Source organism: Ceratotherium simum, chromosome 15, assembly GCF_057802395.1.
Source record: "Ceratotherium simum simum isolate JZ-2026a chromosome 15, ASM5780239v1, whole genome shotgun sequence".
In the NCBI taxonomy this organism is placed as follows: Eukaryota; Metazoa; Chordata; class Mammalia; order Perissodactyla; family Rhinocerotidae; genus Ceratotherium; species Ceratotherium simum.
Window position 1 is genome coordinate 16,172,847 of NC_141914.1, and position 13,773 is coordinate 16,186,619.

Below are 13,773 nucleotides of genomic sequence, written 5' to 3' on the forward strand. Positions count from 1 at the left end.
GTAATGCGACAGTCTCCATTGAATGGGGAGGCGTTGAAAGATGGTGTTGCGATGTCGTGATCTGCAGGAGACCCAGGCTAGCTTATGGAAAAGTGACTAGGTTTCTCTGAAGAGGAAGTAATTCTTCAGAAACTACTTGGGCTGGAAATATAATTAAACCAAATTTGACAGTAAACTTAAAGCTAAGGAGGTTAAGTCGAGATATTGCTGATTTCATATTTTCTGCCTTTGACATCCTCTTTTGTCATTCCTAAAATCTTACTTAATTGCCACTCTCAATCAATCCCTTGACCAGTGGTAGATTTATGTTAAGTAGCACTGTATCTCTCCTTAGCTTTCCCCATTTGTACAACCCAAAGTGACCTCTTCAGATTTTGATGAATAGTATTTGGTGAAAATACAGAAATTATTTTGCTTAGGTTTTTGCTCAACCCAGTGTACTCCCATTTCATATGTAATGTAGTAACCAATGTTTTGATCCCAAACAGTGTGCTTTAGGGAAGAGTTTCAGTTTTGGGTTAAACTCTTTTATTTATACTGCAAACTCAGAGAGTCCCTGGGTTCTTTTAAATTGAAAGGGCTTACAGAAATTACAAATTTGATTTTTAAAATTTAAGTTACACTTTTTCTTAATCTGAAAAGTCATATTCTCAGTTAAACCTTGTAGTTTTCTAACCAATGTAATTGAAGAATCCATTAAAAAGCTGAAAAATGAGGAAAACGGAATCATTATCTTTGAGTGATGGATGTGACTGACTTGTTTTTCCATATCTTCCAAATTCTCTACAAAATAAACTGATCTTATTTTGTTAAGGAGAACAAAAAGTCTATTGATATGTTTATGTAGCCATGACTGCTACCGATAAATATAGTTTTATCCAATAATTTGCTCCAGAGTGAGGTTTCCTGGTCTCTAGAGGAAAGAAGAATATAAGCAGTGTTGCTTCATTGCCCAGGTGACATTCCACCAAATAAGATGAATTCCTTAAGTGACCTGGAAGTCCAAACCAGTCCTGTCTGGATGAGACCAAAATGGGAAAGAGAAAGCCCGCTAAAAAGCGTTGAATATTAGAGGGGAAAATGTCAGGATGAAAGAGGTTGAAATGAGTCTGCAATTTTACTTCACAATTCTCCCAATTTTAGGGAACTTATGAAAGCAATAACTTAGACCACTGATGAAATCTGGAAGATTAGAAGCAGGAATTGGTGACTAAATTGCCACTAAAGTTGAATGTGAAAAAGAGCTTTGACATTATACACAGTTCACACACACACACACACACACACGCGCACACACACACACACACACACGATTTGAAGCTTAGAAGCCGTTTCTGAGACTAGCTTTATCAGTTTATGAGTATTACATGTAGAAATATTAACATTAGGGAATTGTGCTGTAGTCCAACATTAAATGGCACACAAGGGTTTTTTTGTTAGGGCCCCTAACACCTCTTGTGTGCTTCCTTTGAGGTCTTTCTTATATTTCACTGCCTTTATAGATTATCACCACCATCAAGAATGCTCTCTTCCCCTATGGGCAGAGCTAGCCACTCAGTCCTATAGACTACTACACGATATTTTCTATTCCTCTATTTTCACTTCCAGCACATTGTGTTTAATTACTGTTTGCTAGGTTGTTCCTTGGTAAACCATAAAGCTCTGGGGAGTTCAACAGTGTCTCTGCTGTTGTGACTTCAGCATCAGGATGCTGAAGTCACTGATAGGTACTCAGTAAATTGTTTATTGAATGAGTATTTGACAATTGGACAAAGAGATTAAACTACTTTTAAAGCTCTTGCGGGTCATAGCCCTTTCTAAGGTTGTGCACTAGGTATTAGCTTTCAAGTATAAATCAGTAATAACCATCTAAATCACGGTCAATAGAATAAACATAAACCTCATACGGACTTTATTGATGCGGTGTCCAACTTATTTTCACAACATATATTTTACTAATAGGTATGGTTATCATCCAGATATGGAAGGGAAGGGAAGAGGATTGCGTTGTACTTAATGAAAAGAGTCACTCTGTGCAGGCTACAAGTGATACAGCACTAGACTAAAAGTCAGAGGATCGTCATTCAGTTCTGCCACTTTAGTTACATGCTCTTTTAAGTAAAGTTGGTGCTGGGGTCTTAGGGTTTGATACTTAGGAATCTTCCTCTCGAGGGTATTGTGAGTTCAAGTGAGATAAACCCTGGATAATCTATGTCAAAGTATTTTAAAAACTGAGTGGTATTTAAATATAAAACAATATAGGGCAGACTTCACAAGAATAGATGTCCCAATCTTACAGACTTTGGTTCAAGTTCTGTCCCTACCACTTAAGTTGTGTGACCTTGAACAGTTAACTTTAAAATTTCCTCATGTTTAAATCTATCCCATAGGTACTATTAAATTAGATTCTGAATATGGAGGGCCTAGTACATTCTTTGTAAATTTTTTAAATTAACTTTACTGGTATGTAGTTTCATTTTATTTACTGAATTTCTAAAGGAGACTTAAGACATCCTACAAAATTGAGCAATATAGAGAAAGGAGTAGAATTTGAAATGAGGCTATTACAAAAAAAACAGAGGAGCAAGAAAAATGTACTTCTAGCAAAGATTCTAAAACAGATTTATTATTAGGAGCTGAGATATATCAGCATAAAACCCATTATTTTGGCAACTGCAGTGACTTAATATTCTCTGTATAAAGATTTTCCAAAGCTTATGATCATTAATATGTGGAATCAATTTAAGGAGGTAGTTCTTCTGTTTCTAAATTTTTATCCCTACAATGGATTATAGAAATGTATTAAAGTTGTACAGACCTATAAAACAGGGACTTTTGAGTTTATGCTAATGTTTGAAAATTTTGACTATTATTTTACCTGTTTTTTTTGTTGGTGGGGAAGATTGGCCCTGAGGTAACATCTGTTGCCAATCTTCCTCTTTTTGCTTGAGGAAGATTGGCCCTGAGCTAACATCTGTGCCAGTCTTCCTCTATTTTGTATGCGGGACACCACCGCAGCATGGCTTGATGAACGGTGTGTAGGTCCGTGCCTGGGATCCAAATCCATGAACCTCGGGCTGCTGAAGTAGAGCACTTGAGCTTAACCACTACGTCGCCACCGGGCCAGCCCCTGTTTTACCATCTTATTTTTATCCCCATAAGAAGTAGACATAGAAATGTAGAGAGCATAATGGAGATGTGAACTAGAGTAAAATTTTTCCCTTCCTGGATTGATGATTCACAAAGATTAGTGGTTTTGTATTGGAAAATATCAGTAAATTAAACAGTAATTGAAGTAGAGCTATCATAAGTTTATGTTTCACCTTAATCTGGAAAAAAATTATTACTCATTTGTTCTAAGGAAAGATTTTACTAAGAGATTATTGAATATTCTCTTTAATGTCAAGTTCTCTATTATAGTGAAATAAATTGTGGTCAATAACAATGTTTTCCATTTAATTTCCTTCTGTAGAGAGTTTTACTATTCTCTTTTCTGTTTTTTCTTATTGTGAAATGAAAGTGACTTTGGTTTATATAAGTGTATTCTTTTATATATATAGTATATATGTATTATATATGGTAAATAAATATATAGATACACATATATTATGTCTTGTGTGTGTATGTATTTATAAAGACAGCTGACGTGGATGTATATTTTTATAGTAATAGATCTTTATTTTTACTTTAAACTATTAAAACCATCCTTAAAATTAGTCACTACTGTGAATAGAATTATCTAATGATTAATTTATTTGAAACTCCCCTGTATATGTGTTTGTAGTTAGTTTTATTTAATAAATTTTACAACTGCAATTAGTCCATTTTTAAAAATTGATGGCATTTTATAGGTATTTTCAGATTTAACCTATGATTTCTTCTTGGTGCTATTTTTTTGGTGTCAATATTATGACTAGCTTACCACAATAAAATATTCAATTTTGAATCTTAATGCTATCTGTAAAAACTATTGTTCTTTTGGTGATAAATCTATTTAAAAATTATACTTACAACATGCCATGTTTTGTTTCTTTTCTGAAAAATGATTAAGCTTATTTCATTGAAAATAAAATAGGTAATGTAGGTATGATGCGCCAGATGTGCTTGAACAATAAAAACCAAACACACTTTATGTTTTGTTCTAGTTATGTCTTAGTTTAATTTTTTTAAAGTGTTTATTTAAAAGTATAATAGAGAAGGGGCCGGCCTCTGGCGCAGGCGGTTAAGTGCACGCGCGCTCCGCTGCGGCAGCCCGGGGTTTGCCGGTTCGGATCCCGGGCGCGCACCGATGCACTACTTGGCAAGCCATGCTGTGGCGGCGTCCCATATAAAGTGGAGGAGGATGGGCTCGGATGTTAGCCCGGGGCCGATCTTCCTCAGCAAAAAAAGAGGAGGGTTGGCAGATGTTAGCACAGGGCTGATCTCCTCACAAAAAAATAAATAAATAAAAGTAAAATAGAGAAGACTAAGTAAATTGCAAAATACTTATAAAATTGAAGAAGGGGCTTGATAGAAAAACTCTATGTACATATGTAGTAGTGATTATATGTACATATTGAAAAAGTTGGAAAGAAATACACCAAAATAAGTCATTATCTCTAGATTAGGAGATTAAAGAAAGATTTAAAATTTAATACTATACCTTCTGTATATTTGAGTTCCTATAATCAATAGTCATTGCTTTGGGCAACAGAGCTTTTTTTAAAATTTGGTATGGAGAATTAAGACATTTAAATAATGATTTCTGCTTAATTACTTGGATATCTTTTTTTTTTTTTTTTAAAGATTTTATTTATTCATTTTTCCCCCCAAAGCCCCAGTAGATAGTTGTATGTCATAGGTTCACATACTTGGATATCTTAAGTGAAATTGTTTTGACTTATCCAGATAACTGAATAAGTTATTTAATTTTATACATGGAGATATATTTTTAGGCTTGTATAAGTGCAGCAGAATTTTAAAAAGCAAAAGTAAATCCCAGCATATAAAGGATTTAATAGATGACAAAGTGATATATCGATCCAATGGGGAAAAAGGGCACGTAAATAGTAAATATAAGTGGCACAGCTTGTCTGTCTAGAAGAAAACAAAATTGAGCCAGTGCTTTGCAGCATATGCAAAAAATAATTTCAGATGTGTTAAAAGCTTAAATGTAAACAATAAAATATTTAAAATATTAACCTCCTAAATTTTATTTATACATAAAATCTAGATGTAGTGATGACCTTTTAAACCAAGATAGGAAATCTAAAAGTCATAAAAATAAAAATAGATATATGGAACTACATAGAAATGAAGAATTTTTCAATGGCAAAAATATAGGACAAAAGACAGATTGAAAAAAAAATGTTTGAAATATGTATAACCGATAAAGAGCAAACATTTGTGAGAACTATTACATATTAAGAAGTCCACACAATGGAAACATGGATAAAACATATGACCAGAACTTCACAGAGGAGAAATCCAGACATTGAACAAACTTGTAAAAAGATGTATAACCTCACTAGTAATCAATACTAACAATGAAATATTCTTTTCTGAATAGCAAAAATTAAGTGGTAAACCTACTGCTAGCAGGGATGTGTGGTAAAAGATTTTCTCATAAGATGCGAATTTTAGGTTTTTAGTAAATAATCAGGCAATATCTGTTAGTATTGAAAATACATATTCTTCCATCCAGCATTCCCACTCGATGAAGTCTTTTCCTTACAAGTAGGAGCAGCCAGTAAGTAAGCGAGTGTTTACGTGCATGTTGATTGCTGCAGTGTTTGTGGTATAGCAAAAACCTGGGGGCAAAGGGAAGGCCTGTCACTTGGGGTATTGGTGTATAAATTATGGCACAGGCATATTATGGAATGTTTTTGAAGTCAATTAAAAGTAGGAGTTAAATTCATACTGGTGAATTGAAAGGATTTCCAAATATACCCTAAAAGAATTTCCATCATGTGTTTTAAGTGAGAAAGGCAGAGTTTAGAGAACTGTATATAATGAGCTCCCATTTTTGTAAAACATTGAAAAACACCATGAGTTTTGTATATGCTTATATGATTGTCATCATTGGAAGGGGAAAATAAGCAAAAGAAAAGAAAAAAAGAAAGGAAGGAAAAGGGCAGGGTATTCATAATAACGTATGCATGTAAGACTACATGGTTGTGCATGTCTGTACAAGATAAAGTGCAGGAAAGGAAAGTCACCAGAGTGTTCAGTGGTTGTCTCACAGTGGCTGGATGGGCGTTGCAGGTGATTTTTACTCTTTCTTACACTTTTCTATATTACATGGTTTTTGTTTGTTTGTTTTTTACAATAAACATGTAATGTTTCTGTAATTAGAAAAAGCCAAACTATTTACACTTTTAAAAAGATAAAAAATCTGATAGGGCAAAGAAGGAATTAACAAGAGGAAAAATACCATTTGAAATGGTCAGAAATGGCAGTTGTCTGAAATATTGTTAATTAGTTAGGTATCTGAGGGGGAAGTGTATGAATCCTGCTAATTCCATAAGTTCTTAATTTTGTATATGTGGTAATAACCCTTGGGCACACAATAAGAAATTGTTGTTAATAATGTACAGGAAAATGATAGGCATTACAAGATAGGGTTATAAATCTACGTTTTATTTTTGGTGTGGATACTGAGTCCTCTAGAAATGCTTTCTGCCTTGGAGATGTGAAGCAAATTAAACAAGTATGGTGTCCGTCACCTGACTTAATCATATGACAGTATAAGGAAATCATAATCAGTATGAGGAAAAGTCCACGTTTGGGTTTTGGTGAATAAAAAAACTAGATGCAACATTAACTCTCTTTAAGAAAGCTTCAAATAAGAATGTCTTTAAAGAAGCAAAATTAAAAGTATTCACAATTGTTTAATACTTGATTTCAGTCCCTTTAAGAGTCTGAAGTTACTACATCATTCAGAGCCGTCATAGAAAATGGCAGGTGCCTTCGAGCTGGGTTTGTTACACGTTTACAGCATCTGCGTTTGTTTCTCATGTTGATATTTTTTGTTTTCCCCTTTTCATTACCAATTTTATTCACTTAATTGTATATATGTTTTTATTGTAAACTGAACACATTGTTTTTGAAAAGAGTTGGGATATATGTAAATAAACAGTAATTTTAGAGTAGCATTGAGAGGCAGCATAGCAAGGAAGTTAAGGGCTTGTACTGGAGCCAGACTGTCTGGGTCAAATCCTGGCTCTGCCACTTCCTAGTGGTGTGATTTGGGGAAGTTCCTTTTATCTTTCTGTATTGCATCTTCCTCAGCTTCAAACTAAAGATAGTAAGAGTATTTACTTCATTAAGTGTTGTGAGGGTTAAATGAATACTATAAGGAAAGTGATTAAAATAATAACTGGCACATAATAAGAGCTATATAAATATTTGCCTTATTATTTAGTTACTATACTCTTGCTCAGTTAATTAGGTGTATGTAGTAGTTTTATTACTTGGCTTAACTGTTTTAGCACTCGTTGAATCATTCAACAATATTTTTAATTAAGTACAAAACAATAAAAATTACATGTACAAAAACGGTAAAAATGTATATTCATATATGTGTATGTTTTCTCCCTCTCTCTCCATCCTTATTCTTTTTTTTTCCATGTATTTGTTCACAAAAGTAGCACCTCTTCGTATTATTCTGGACCTTACATTTTTCACTTAACAGTGTTTTCTTGGAGATCTTTTGACATTGATACAGTTAAAGCTGCCTCATTCTTTTTAATGACAGTCTAGTATTCAGTTGTACTAGTGTACCGTCACATCATATGTAATACTTATTGAGAGTTTACTACTGATCCAGGCACTTTTCTTAATACTTTAGTTGTATTGAGTTCTTAATACTTTAGTTTTCTTAATACTGTAGTTGTGCTCATGGGAGCCTCACAACAACCTTATGAAATAATTCCTATTTTTATCTCCATTTAACAAATGAGGCCAATTAGGCATGGGGTAGTTAAATCCCCAACCATGTCACACGGCTCGGTTCAGGTTGGTCCTCAGTATTTTGCTGAAATCTGCCATTTTGCTTGAGTCTGGGAAGCTGAGTAGCTGAATGCCTTTAACATTTCTAGCATCCCGGAATTATGTGTGATCTAGCATCACGTGATAGCATAAGTTACCATTATATCCGATCAGTGTAACAGTGTCAGTATAATAACAAGGTATGACATTTGGACTTCTTGTTACTTTCAAATGACTATAAGCATTCTTGATATAACTCGAAGTGCTCTTTATGTGATTTATACATTGAAATTCTATCAGTTGAAGTTTTAATGTATATTATTGAAAGAGTAAAATGCTACTGTTGTTAATAATTATGAAAGTTGCTGATTTTATGTATCAAAACAATTATGTAGAAGAGCTTTCACATAGTTAGGTGGGGAATCAGATTGTCAGTTAATATGAACATTGAGAGTGTGATAGCTGGCTAAATGTAGGAGTAACTGTCTTGTAAAAAATGGGTTTTCAATAATCTATTAAGTCCTAGTCTTAGGTAATGCAGAATTAGGCAGTGAGGTATTCAGATGAGTTACAACGTCCACAAATTGTTTTGAATATGACATACTTCTGTTCAGTGTCCTGTATTTCTTTTGTTTCAAGAAAGGAAAAAAATATATCTTTAATCTAAAAAGCAGGCTGACTGACACCAAAATCTTCAATGTGATCCAAAGCAGACACTTAAAATACAGAATCTGCTCAGGTCCCAGCTTAGGGTACCTATAGTGTTTGAATTTAGATTTATAATACCTGCTGTTGTTCAGTGGTATGTGTGTGTTTTAAATATGATCTCATCCTCATCAAAAGATACTGTTGGATAAGGAGGGTGGGAGAAATATCCATAAATAGGCAGAGATAAACAGTCTAGTCTATCAATTCTTTATTGTGAACTATTTCTACCTCAAATTAGAGCAGTATAAAACATCAGACAATAACTCTCCCTCTACCTACGCCCTCTAAATGATTCATTGAACCATAGCAACTTGGATATCTAAAATATTAGAGCTTAGCCTGAGTCTTAGAAGACAAACCTTTCTATACCTCATGGCTCAAAAGTTCATTCAAGATAAGGTTAAGATTTTCCTAAATCCTCACCCAAGTTATTGCCATTAAGCCCTGTTTTGAAAACATAGATGAATAAGTACTTTAAAGGCACACCTGACTTCTGTACTCCTGAGCTGTCTGTGGAAATTCCCGGGATTGTCTGAACTTGACAGGACAGGAGGTACCCACACAGCCTTCTCAGGAGCCACATAAATTCATTCTAAACAAACAGACGAAAACCTGTTTGGCTGTTTTCACCTGTTCCTCCTACAGTGCTCCTAGGGTTAAGATTCTCTTATTAGCTTCATAAGCCATGTAGTCTTTTATAACTATTAGTTGACAAGTCAAAACAAAAGTGAATATGATGTATATTGTGTAAGCATTATGCCCTTACAGGAATCATATTGCCATTACTTTGTGCTTTTTAAAACAATAGTTTTATTGAGGTATAATTGACATACTTGCATGTATTTAAAGTATACAGTTTGATGTTTTGATGTATGTATATGCCCGTGAAACCATCACTACAATCAATATAGTGAACATATCCACCACCCCCAAAAGAAGTTTCCTCCTGCCTCTTTGTAATCACTTCCTTCCATGCCTCCCCACTGCCTGTTCCCAAGTAACCAATCTGTTTTCTATCCCTATAGGTTAGTTTGCATTTTCTAGAATTTTATATAAATGGAACCATTTTTTTTCTGTCTTCCTTTTACTTAGCATAATTATTTTGAGATTCTTCCAGGTTATTACATGTTTCAATGATTCATTTCTTTTCATTACTGAGTATTACTCTATTGTGTGGATATACTACAGTTTTTTAATCCATTCTCCTATTGATGGATATTTGGGTTGTGTTTCCACTTTTTGGCTATTATGAAAACTGTTATGAACATCCATATAAACGTCTTTGTAAGAAACCGCCAAATTGTTTTCCAAAGTGGTTGTACCCTTTTATATTCCTACCAGCAGTACGTGAGAGTTCTAGCTCTACGTCCCTACCAACACTTCCTATGGTTAGTCTTTAAAAATTTTAGCCATTCTACTACGTGTGGAGTGGCGTTTTATTGTGGTTTTAATTTACGTTTTCCTAATGATGTTAATCATCTTTTCATGTAGTTATTTGCTATCCATATATCTTCTTTGGTGAAGTATATGTTCAAATCTTTTGCCCATAATTTTTTTTTTATTGAGGTCATAATAGCTTATAACATTGTGAAATTTCAGTTGTACATTATTATTTTTCAGTCACCATATATATGTGCCCCTTTACCCCTTATACCTGCCCCCCAACCCCCTTCCCCTCTGTTAACCACTAACCTGTTCGCTTTGTCCATGTGTTTGTTTGTCTTCCACATATGAGTGAAATCATATGGTGTTTGTCTGTCTCTGTCTGGCTTATTTCGCTTAACGTAATACCCTCAAGGTCCATCCATGTTGTTGCAAATGGGATGATTTTGTCTTTTTTATGGCTGAGTAATATTCCATCGTGTGTGTGTGTGTGTGTGTGTGTGTGTGTGTGTGTGTGTGTGTGTGTACCACATGTTCTTTATCCATTCGTCAGTTGTTGGGCTCTTGGGTTGCTTCCATGTCTTGACTATTGTGAATAATGCTGCAGTGAACACAGGGGTGCAGAAGTCTCTTTGAATTGTTGATTTCAAGTTCTTTGAATAGATACCCAGTAGTGGGATAGCTGGGTCGTATGGTATTTCTATTTTTAATTTTTTGAGAAATCTCCATACTGTTTTCCATAGTGGCTGCACCAGTTTGCATTCCCACCAGTATATGAGGGTCCCCTTTTTTCTGCATCCTTTCTGACATTTGTTGTTTTTTTGTCTTGGTAATTATAACCATCCTAACAGGAGTAAGGTGATATCTCATTGTAGTTTTGATTTGATTTCCCTGATGATTAGTGATGTTGAACATCTTTTCATGTGCCTGTTGGCCTTCTGTATACCTTCTTTGGGAAAATATCTGTTCTTATCCTCTGCCCATTTTTTGATCAGGTTGTTTGTTTTTTTGTTGTTGAGTTGTATGAGTTCTTTATATATTTTGGAGATTAACTCCTTGTAGGATATATGATTTGCAAATATTTTCTCCCAGTTGGTGGGTTGTCCTTTTGTTTTGTTCCTGGTTTCCTCTGCCTTGCAGAAGCTCTTTAGTCTGACTCAGTCCCATTTGTTTATTTTTTCTTTAGTTTCTTTTGCCCGAGTAGACATGGTATTCTAAAAGAGCCTTCTAAGACTGATGTCAAAGAGTGTATTGTCTGTATTTTTGTCTAGGAGTTTTATGGTTTCACGTCTTACCTTCAAGTCTTTAATCCATTTTGAGTTAATTTTTGTATATGGTGAAAGATAATGGTCTTTTTTCATTCTTTTGCATGTGGCTGTCCAGTTTTCCCAACACCATTTATTGAAGAGACTTTCCTTTCTCCATTGTATGTTCTTGGCTCCTTTGTCGCAAATTGGCTGTCCATAGATGTGTGGTTTTATTTCTGGGCTCTCAATTCTGTTCCATTGATCTGTGTCTGTTTTTGTACCAGTACCACGCTGTTTTGATTACTATAGCTTTGTAGTATATTTTGAAGTCAGGGATTGTGATGCCTCCAGCTTTGTTCTTTTTTCTTAGGATTGCTTTAGCTCTTCAGGGTCTTTTGTCGCCCCATATAAATTTTAGGAATCTTTGTTCTATTTCTGTGAAGAATGTCATTGGGATTCTGGCTGGGATTACATTGAATCTGTAGATTGCTCTAGGTAGTACGGACATTTTAACTATATTTATTTTTCCAATCCATGAGCATGGAATATCATTCCATTTCTTTTTGTCATCATTGATTTCTTTCAATAATGTCTTATAGTTTTCATTGTTTAGGTCTTCCACGTCCTTAGTTAAATTTATTCCTAGATATTTTTTGTTGTTGTTGTTGTGATTGTAAATGGGATTGTATTCTTTTTTTTGTGTGTGTGAGGAAGATCAGCCCTAAGCTAACATCCGTGACAGTCCTCCTCTTTTTGCTGAGGAAGACCAGCTCTGAGCTAACATCTATTGCCAATCCTCCTCCTTTTTTCCCCCTAAAGCCCCAGTAGATAGTTGTATGTCATAGTTGCACATGCTTCTAGTTGCTGTATGTGGGACACGGCCTCAGCATGGCCGGAGAAGCGGTGCGTCGGTGCGCACCTGGGATCCGAACCTGGGCCGCCAGTAGCTGAGCGCGCGCTCTTAACCGCTAAGCCATGGGGCCGGCCCTGGGATTGTGTTCTTGAGTTCTCTTTATGTTAATTCGTTATTAGAGTATAGAAATGCAACTGATATTTGTAAGTTGATTTTGTACCCTGCAACTTTGCTGTAGTTGTTGATTCTTTCTAATAGTTTTCTAATGGATTCTTTAGGGTTTTCTATATGTAAAATCTTGTTGTCTGCAAAAAGCATGAGTTTCACTTCTTCCTTGCCAATTTCGATACCTTTTATTTCTTTTTCTTGCCTAATTGCTCTGGCCAAAACTTTCAGTACTATGTTGAATAAGAGTGGCGAAAGTGGGCACCCTTCTCTTGTTCCTGTTCTCAGAGGGATGGCTTTCAGTTTTTCCCTATTGAGTACGATGTTGGCTGTGGTTTGTCATATATGGCTTTTATTATGTTGAGGTGCTTTCCTTCTATACCCATTTTATTGAGTTTTTATCATAAGTGGATGTTGGATCTTGTCAGATGCTTTCTCTGCATCTATTGAGATGGTCATGTGGTTTTTATTCCTCATTTTGTTAATGTGATGTATCACATTGATTGATTTGTGGATGTGGAACCATCCCTGTGTCCCTGGTATAAATCCCACTTGATCATGATGTATGATCCTTTTAACATATTACTGTATTCGGTTTGCCGATATTTTTTTGAGGATTTTTGCATCTATGTTCATCAGTGATATTGGCCTGCAATTTTCCTTCTTTGTGTTGTCCTTGTATGGCTTTGAGATCAGATTGATGTTAGCCTCATAGAATGTGTTAGAAAGTGTTCCATCTTCTTCAGTTTTTTGGAATAGTTTGAGAAGCATAGGTATTAAATCTTCTTTGAATGTTTGGTAGAATTCTCCAGAGAACCCATCTGGTCCTGGACTTTTATTTTCTGGGAGGTTTTTGATTACTGTGTTAATCTCTTTACTTGTGGTTGCTCTATTCATATTCTCTACTTCTTCTTGATTCAGTTTTGGGAGGTTGTATGAGTCTAAGAATTTATTCATTTCTTTTAGATTCTCCAATTTGTTGGCATATAGTTTTTCATAGAATTCTCTTATAATCCTTTGTATTTCTGTGGTATCTGTTGTAAAATTTGAGCCTTCTCTCTTTTTTCTTAGTGAGTCTGGCTAAAGGTTTGTCAATTTTGTTTATCTTTTCGAAGAACTAGCTCTTAATTTCATTGATCCTTTCTACTGTTTTTTTGGTTTCAGTTTCATTTATTTCTGTTCTGATTTTTCTCATTTCCCTCCTTCTTCTGACTTTGGGCTTTGTTTGCTCTTCTTTTTCTAATTCTTTTAGGTGTAGTTTAAGATTGCTTATTTGAGATTTTTCTTGTTTGTTAAAGTGGGCCTGTATTGCTATGAACTTCCCTCTTAGGACCGCTTTAGCTGCATTCTAGACGAGTTGGTATGGTGTATTTTTGTTTTCATTTGTCTATTTGATTTCTCCTTTAATTTCTTCGTTGATCCATTGGTTATTCAGTAGCATGTTGTTTA

General features: G+C 34.8%; 1 protein-coding gene across 2 annotated transcripts in view; it reads left to right on the forward strand.

Moving 5' to 3' along the window:
- Window positions 1–13,773, forward strand: part of ATP6V1A (ATPase H+ transporting V1 subunit A) — a 61,232-nt gene that overhangs the window by 867 nt on the left and 46,592 nt on the right. The gene's annotated exons all lie outside the window — the stretch shown is intronic.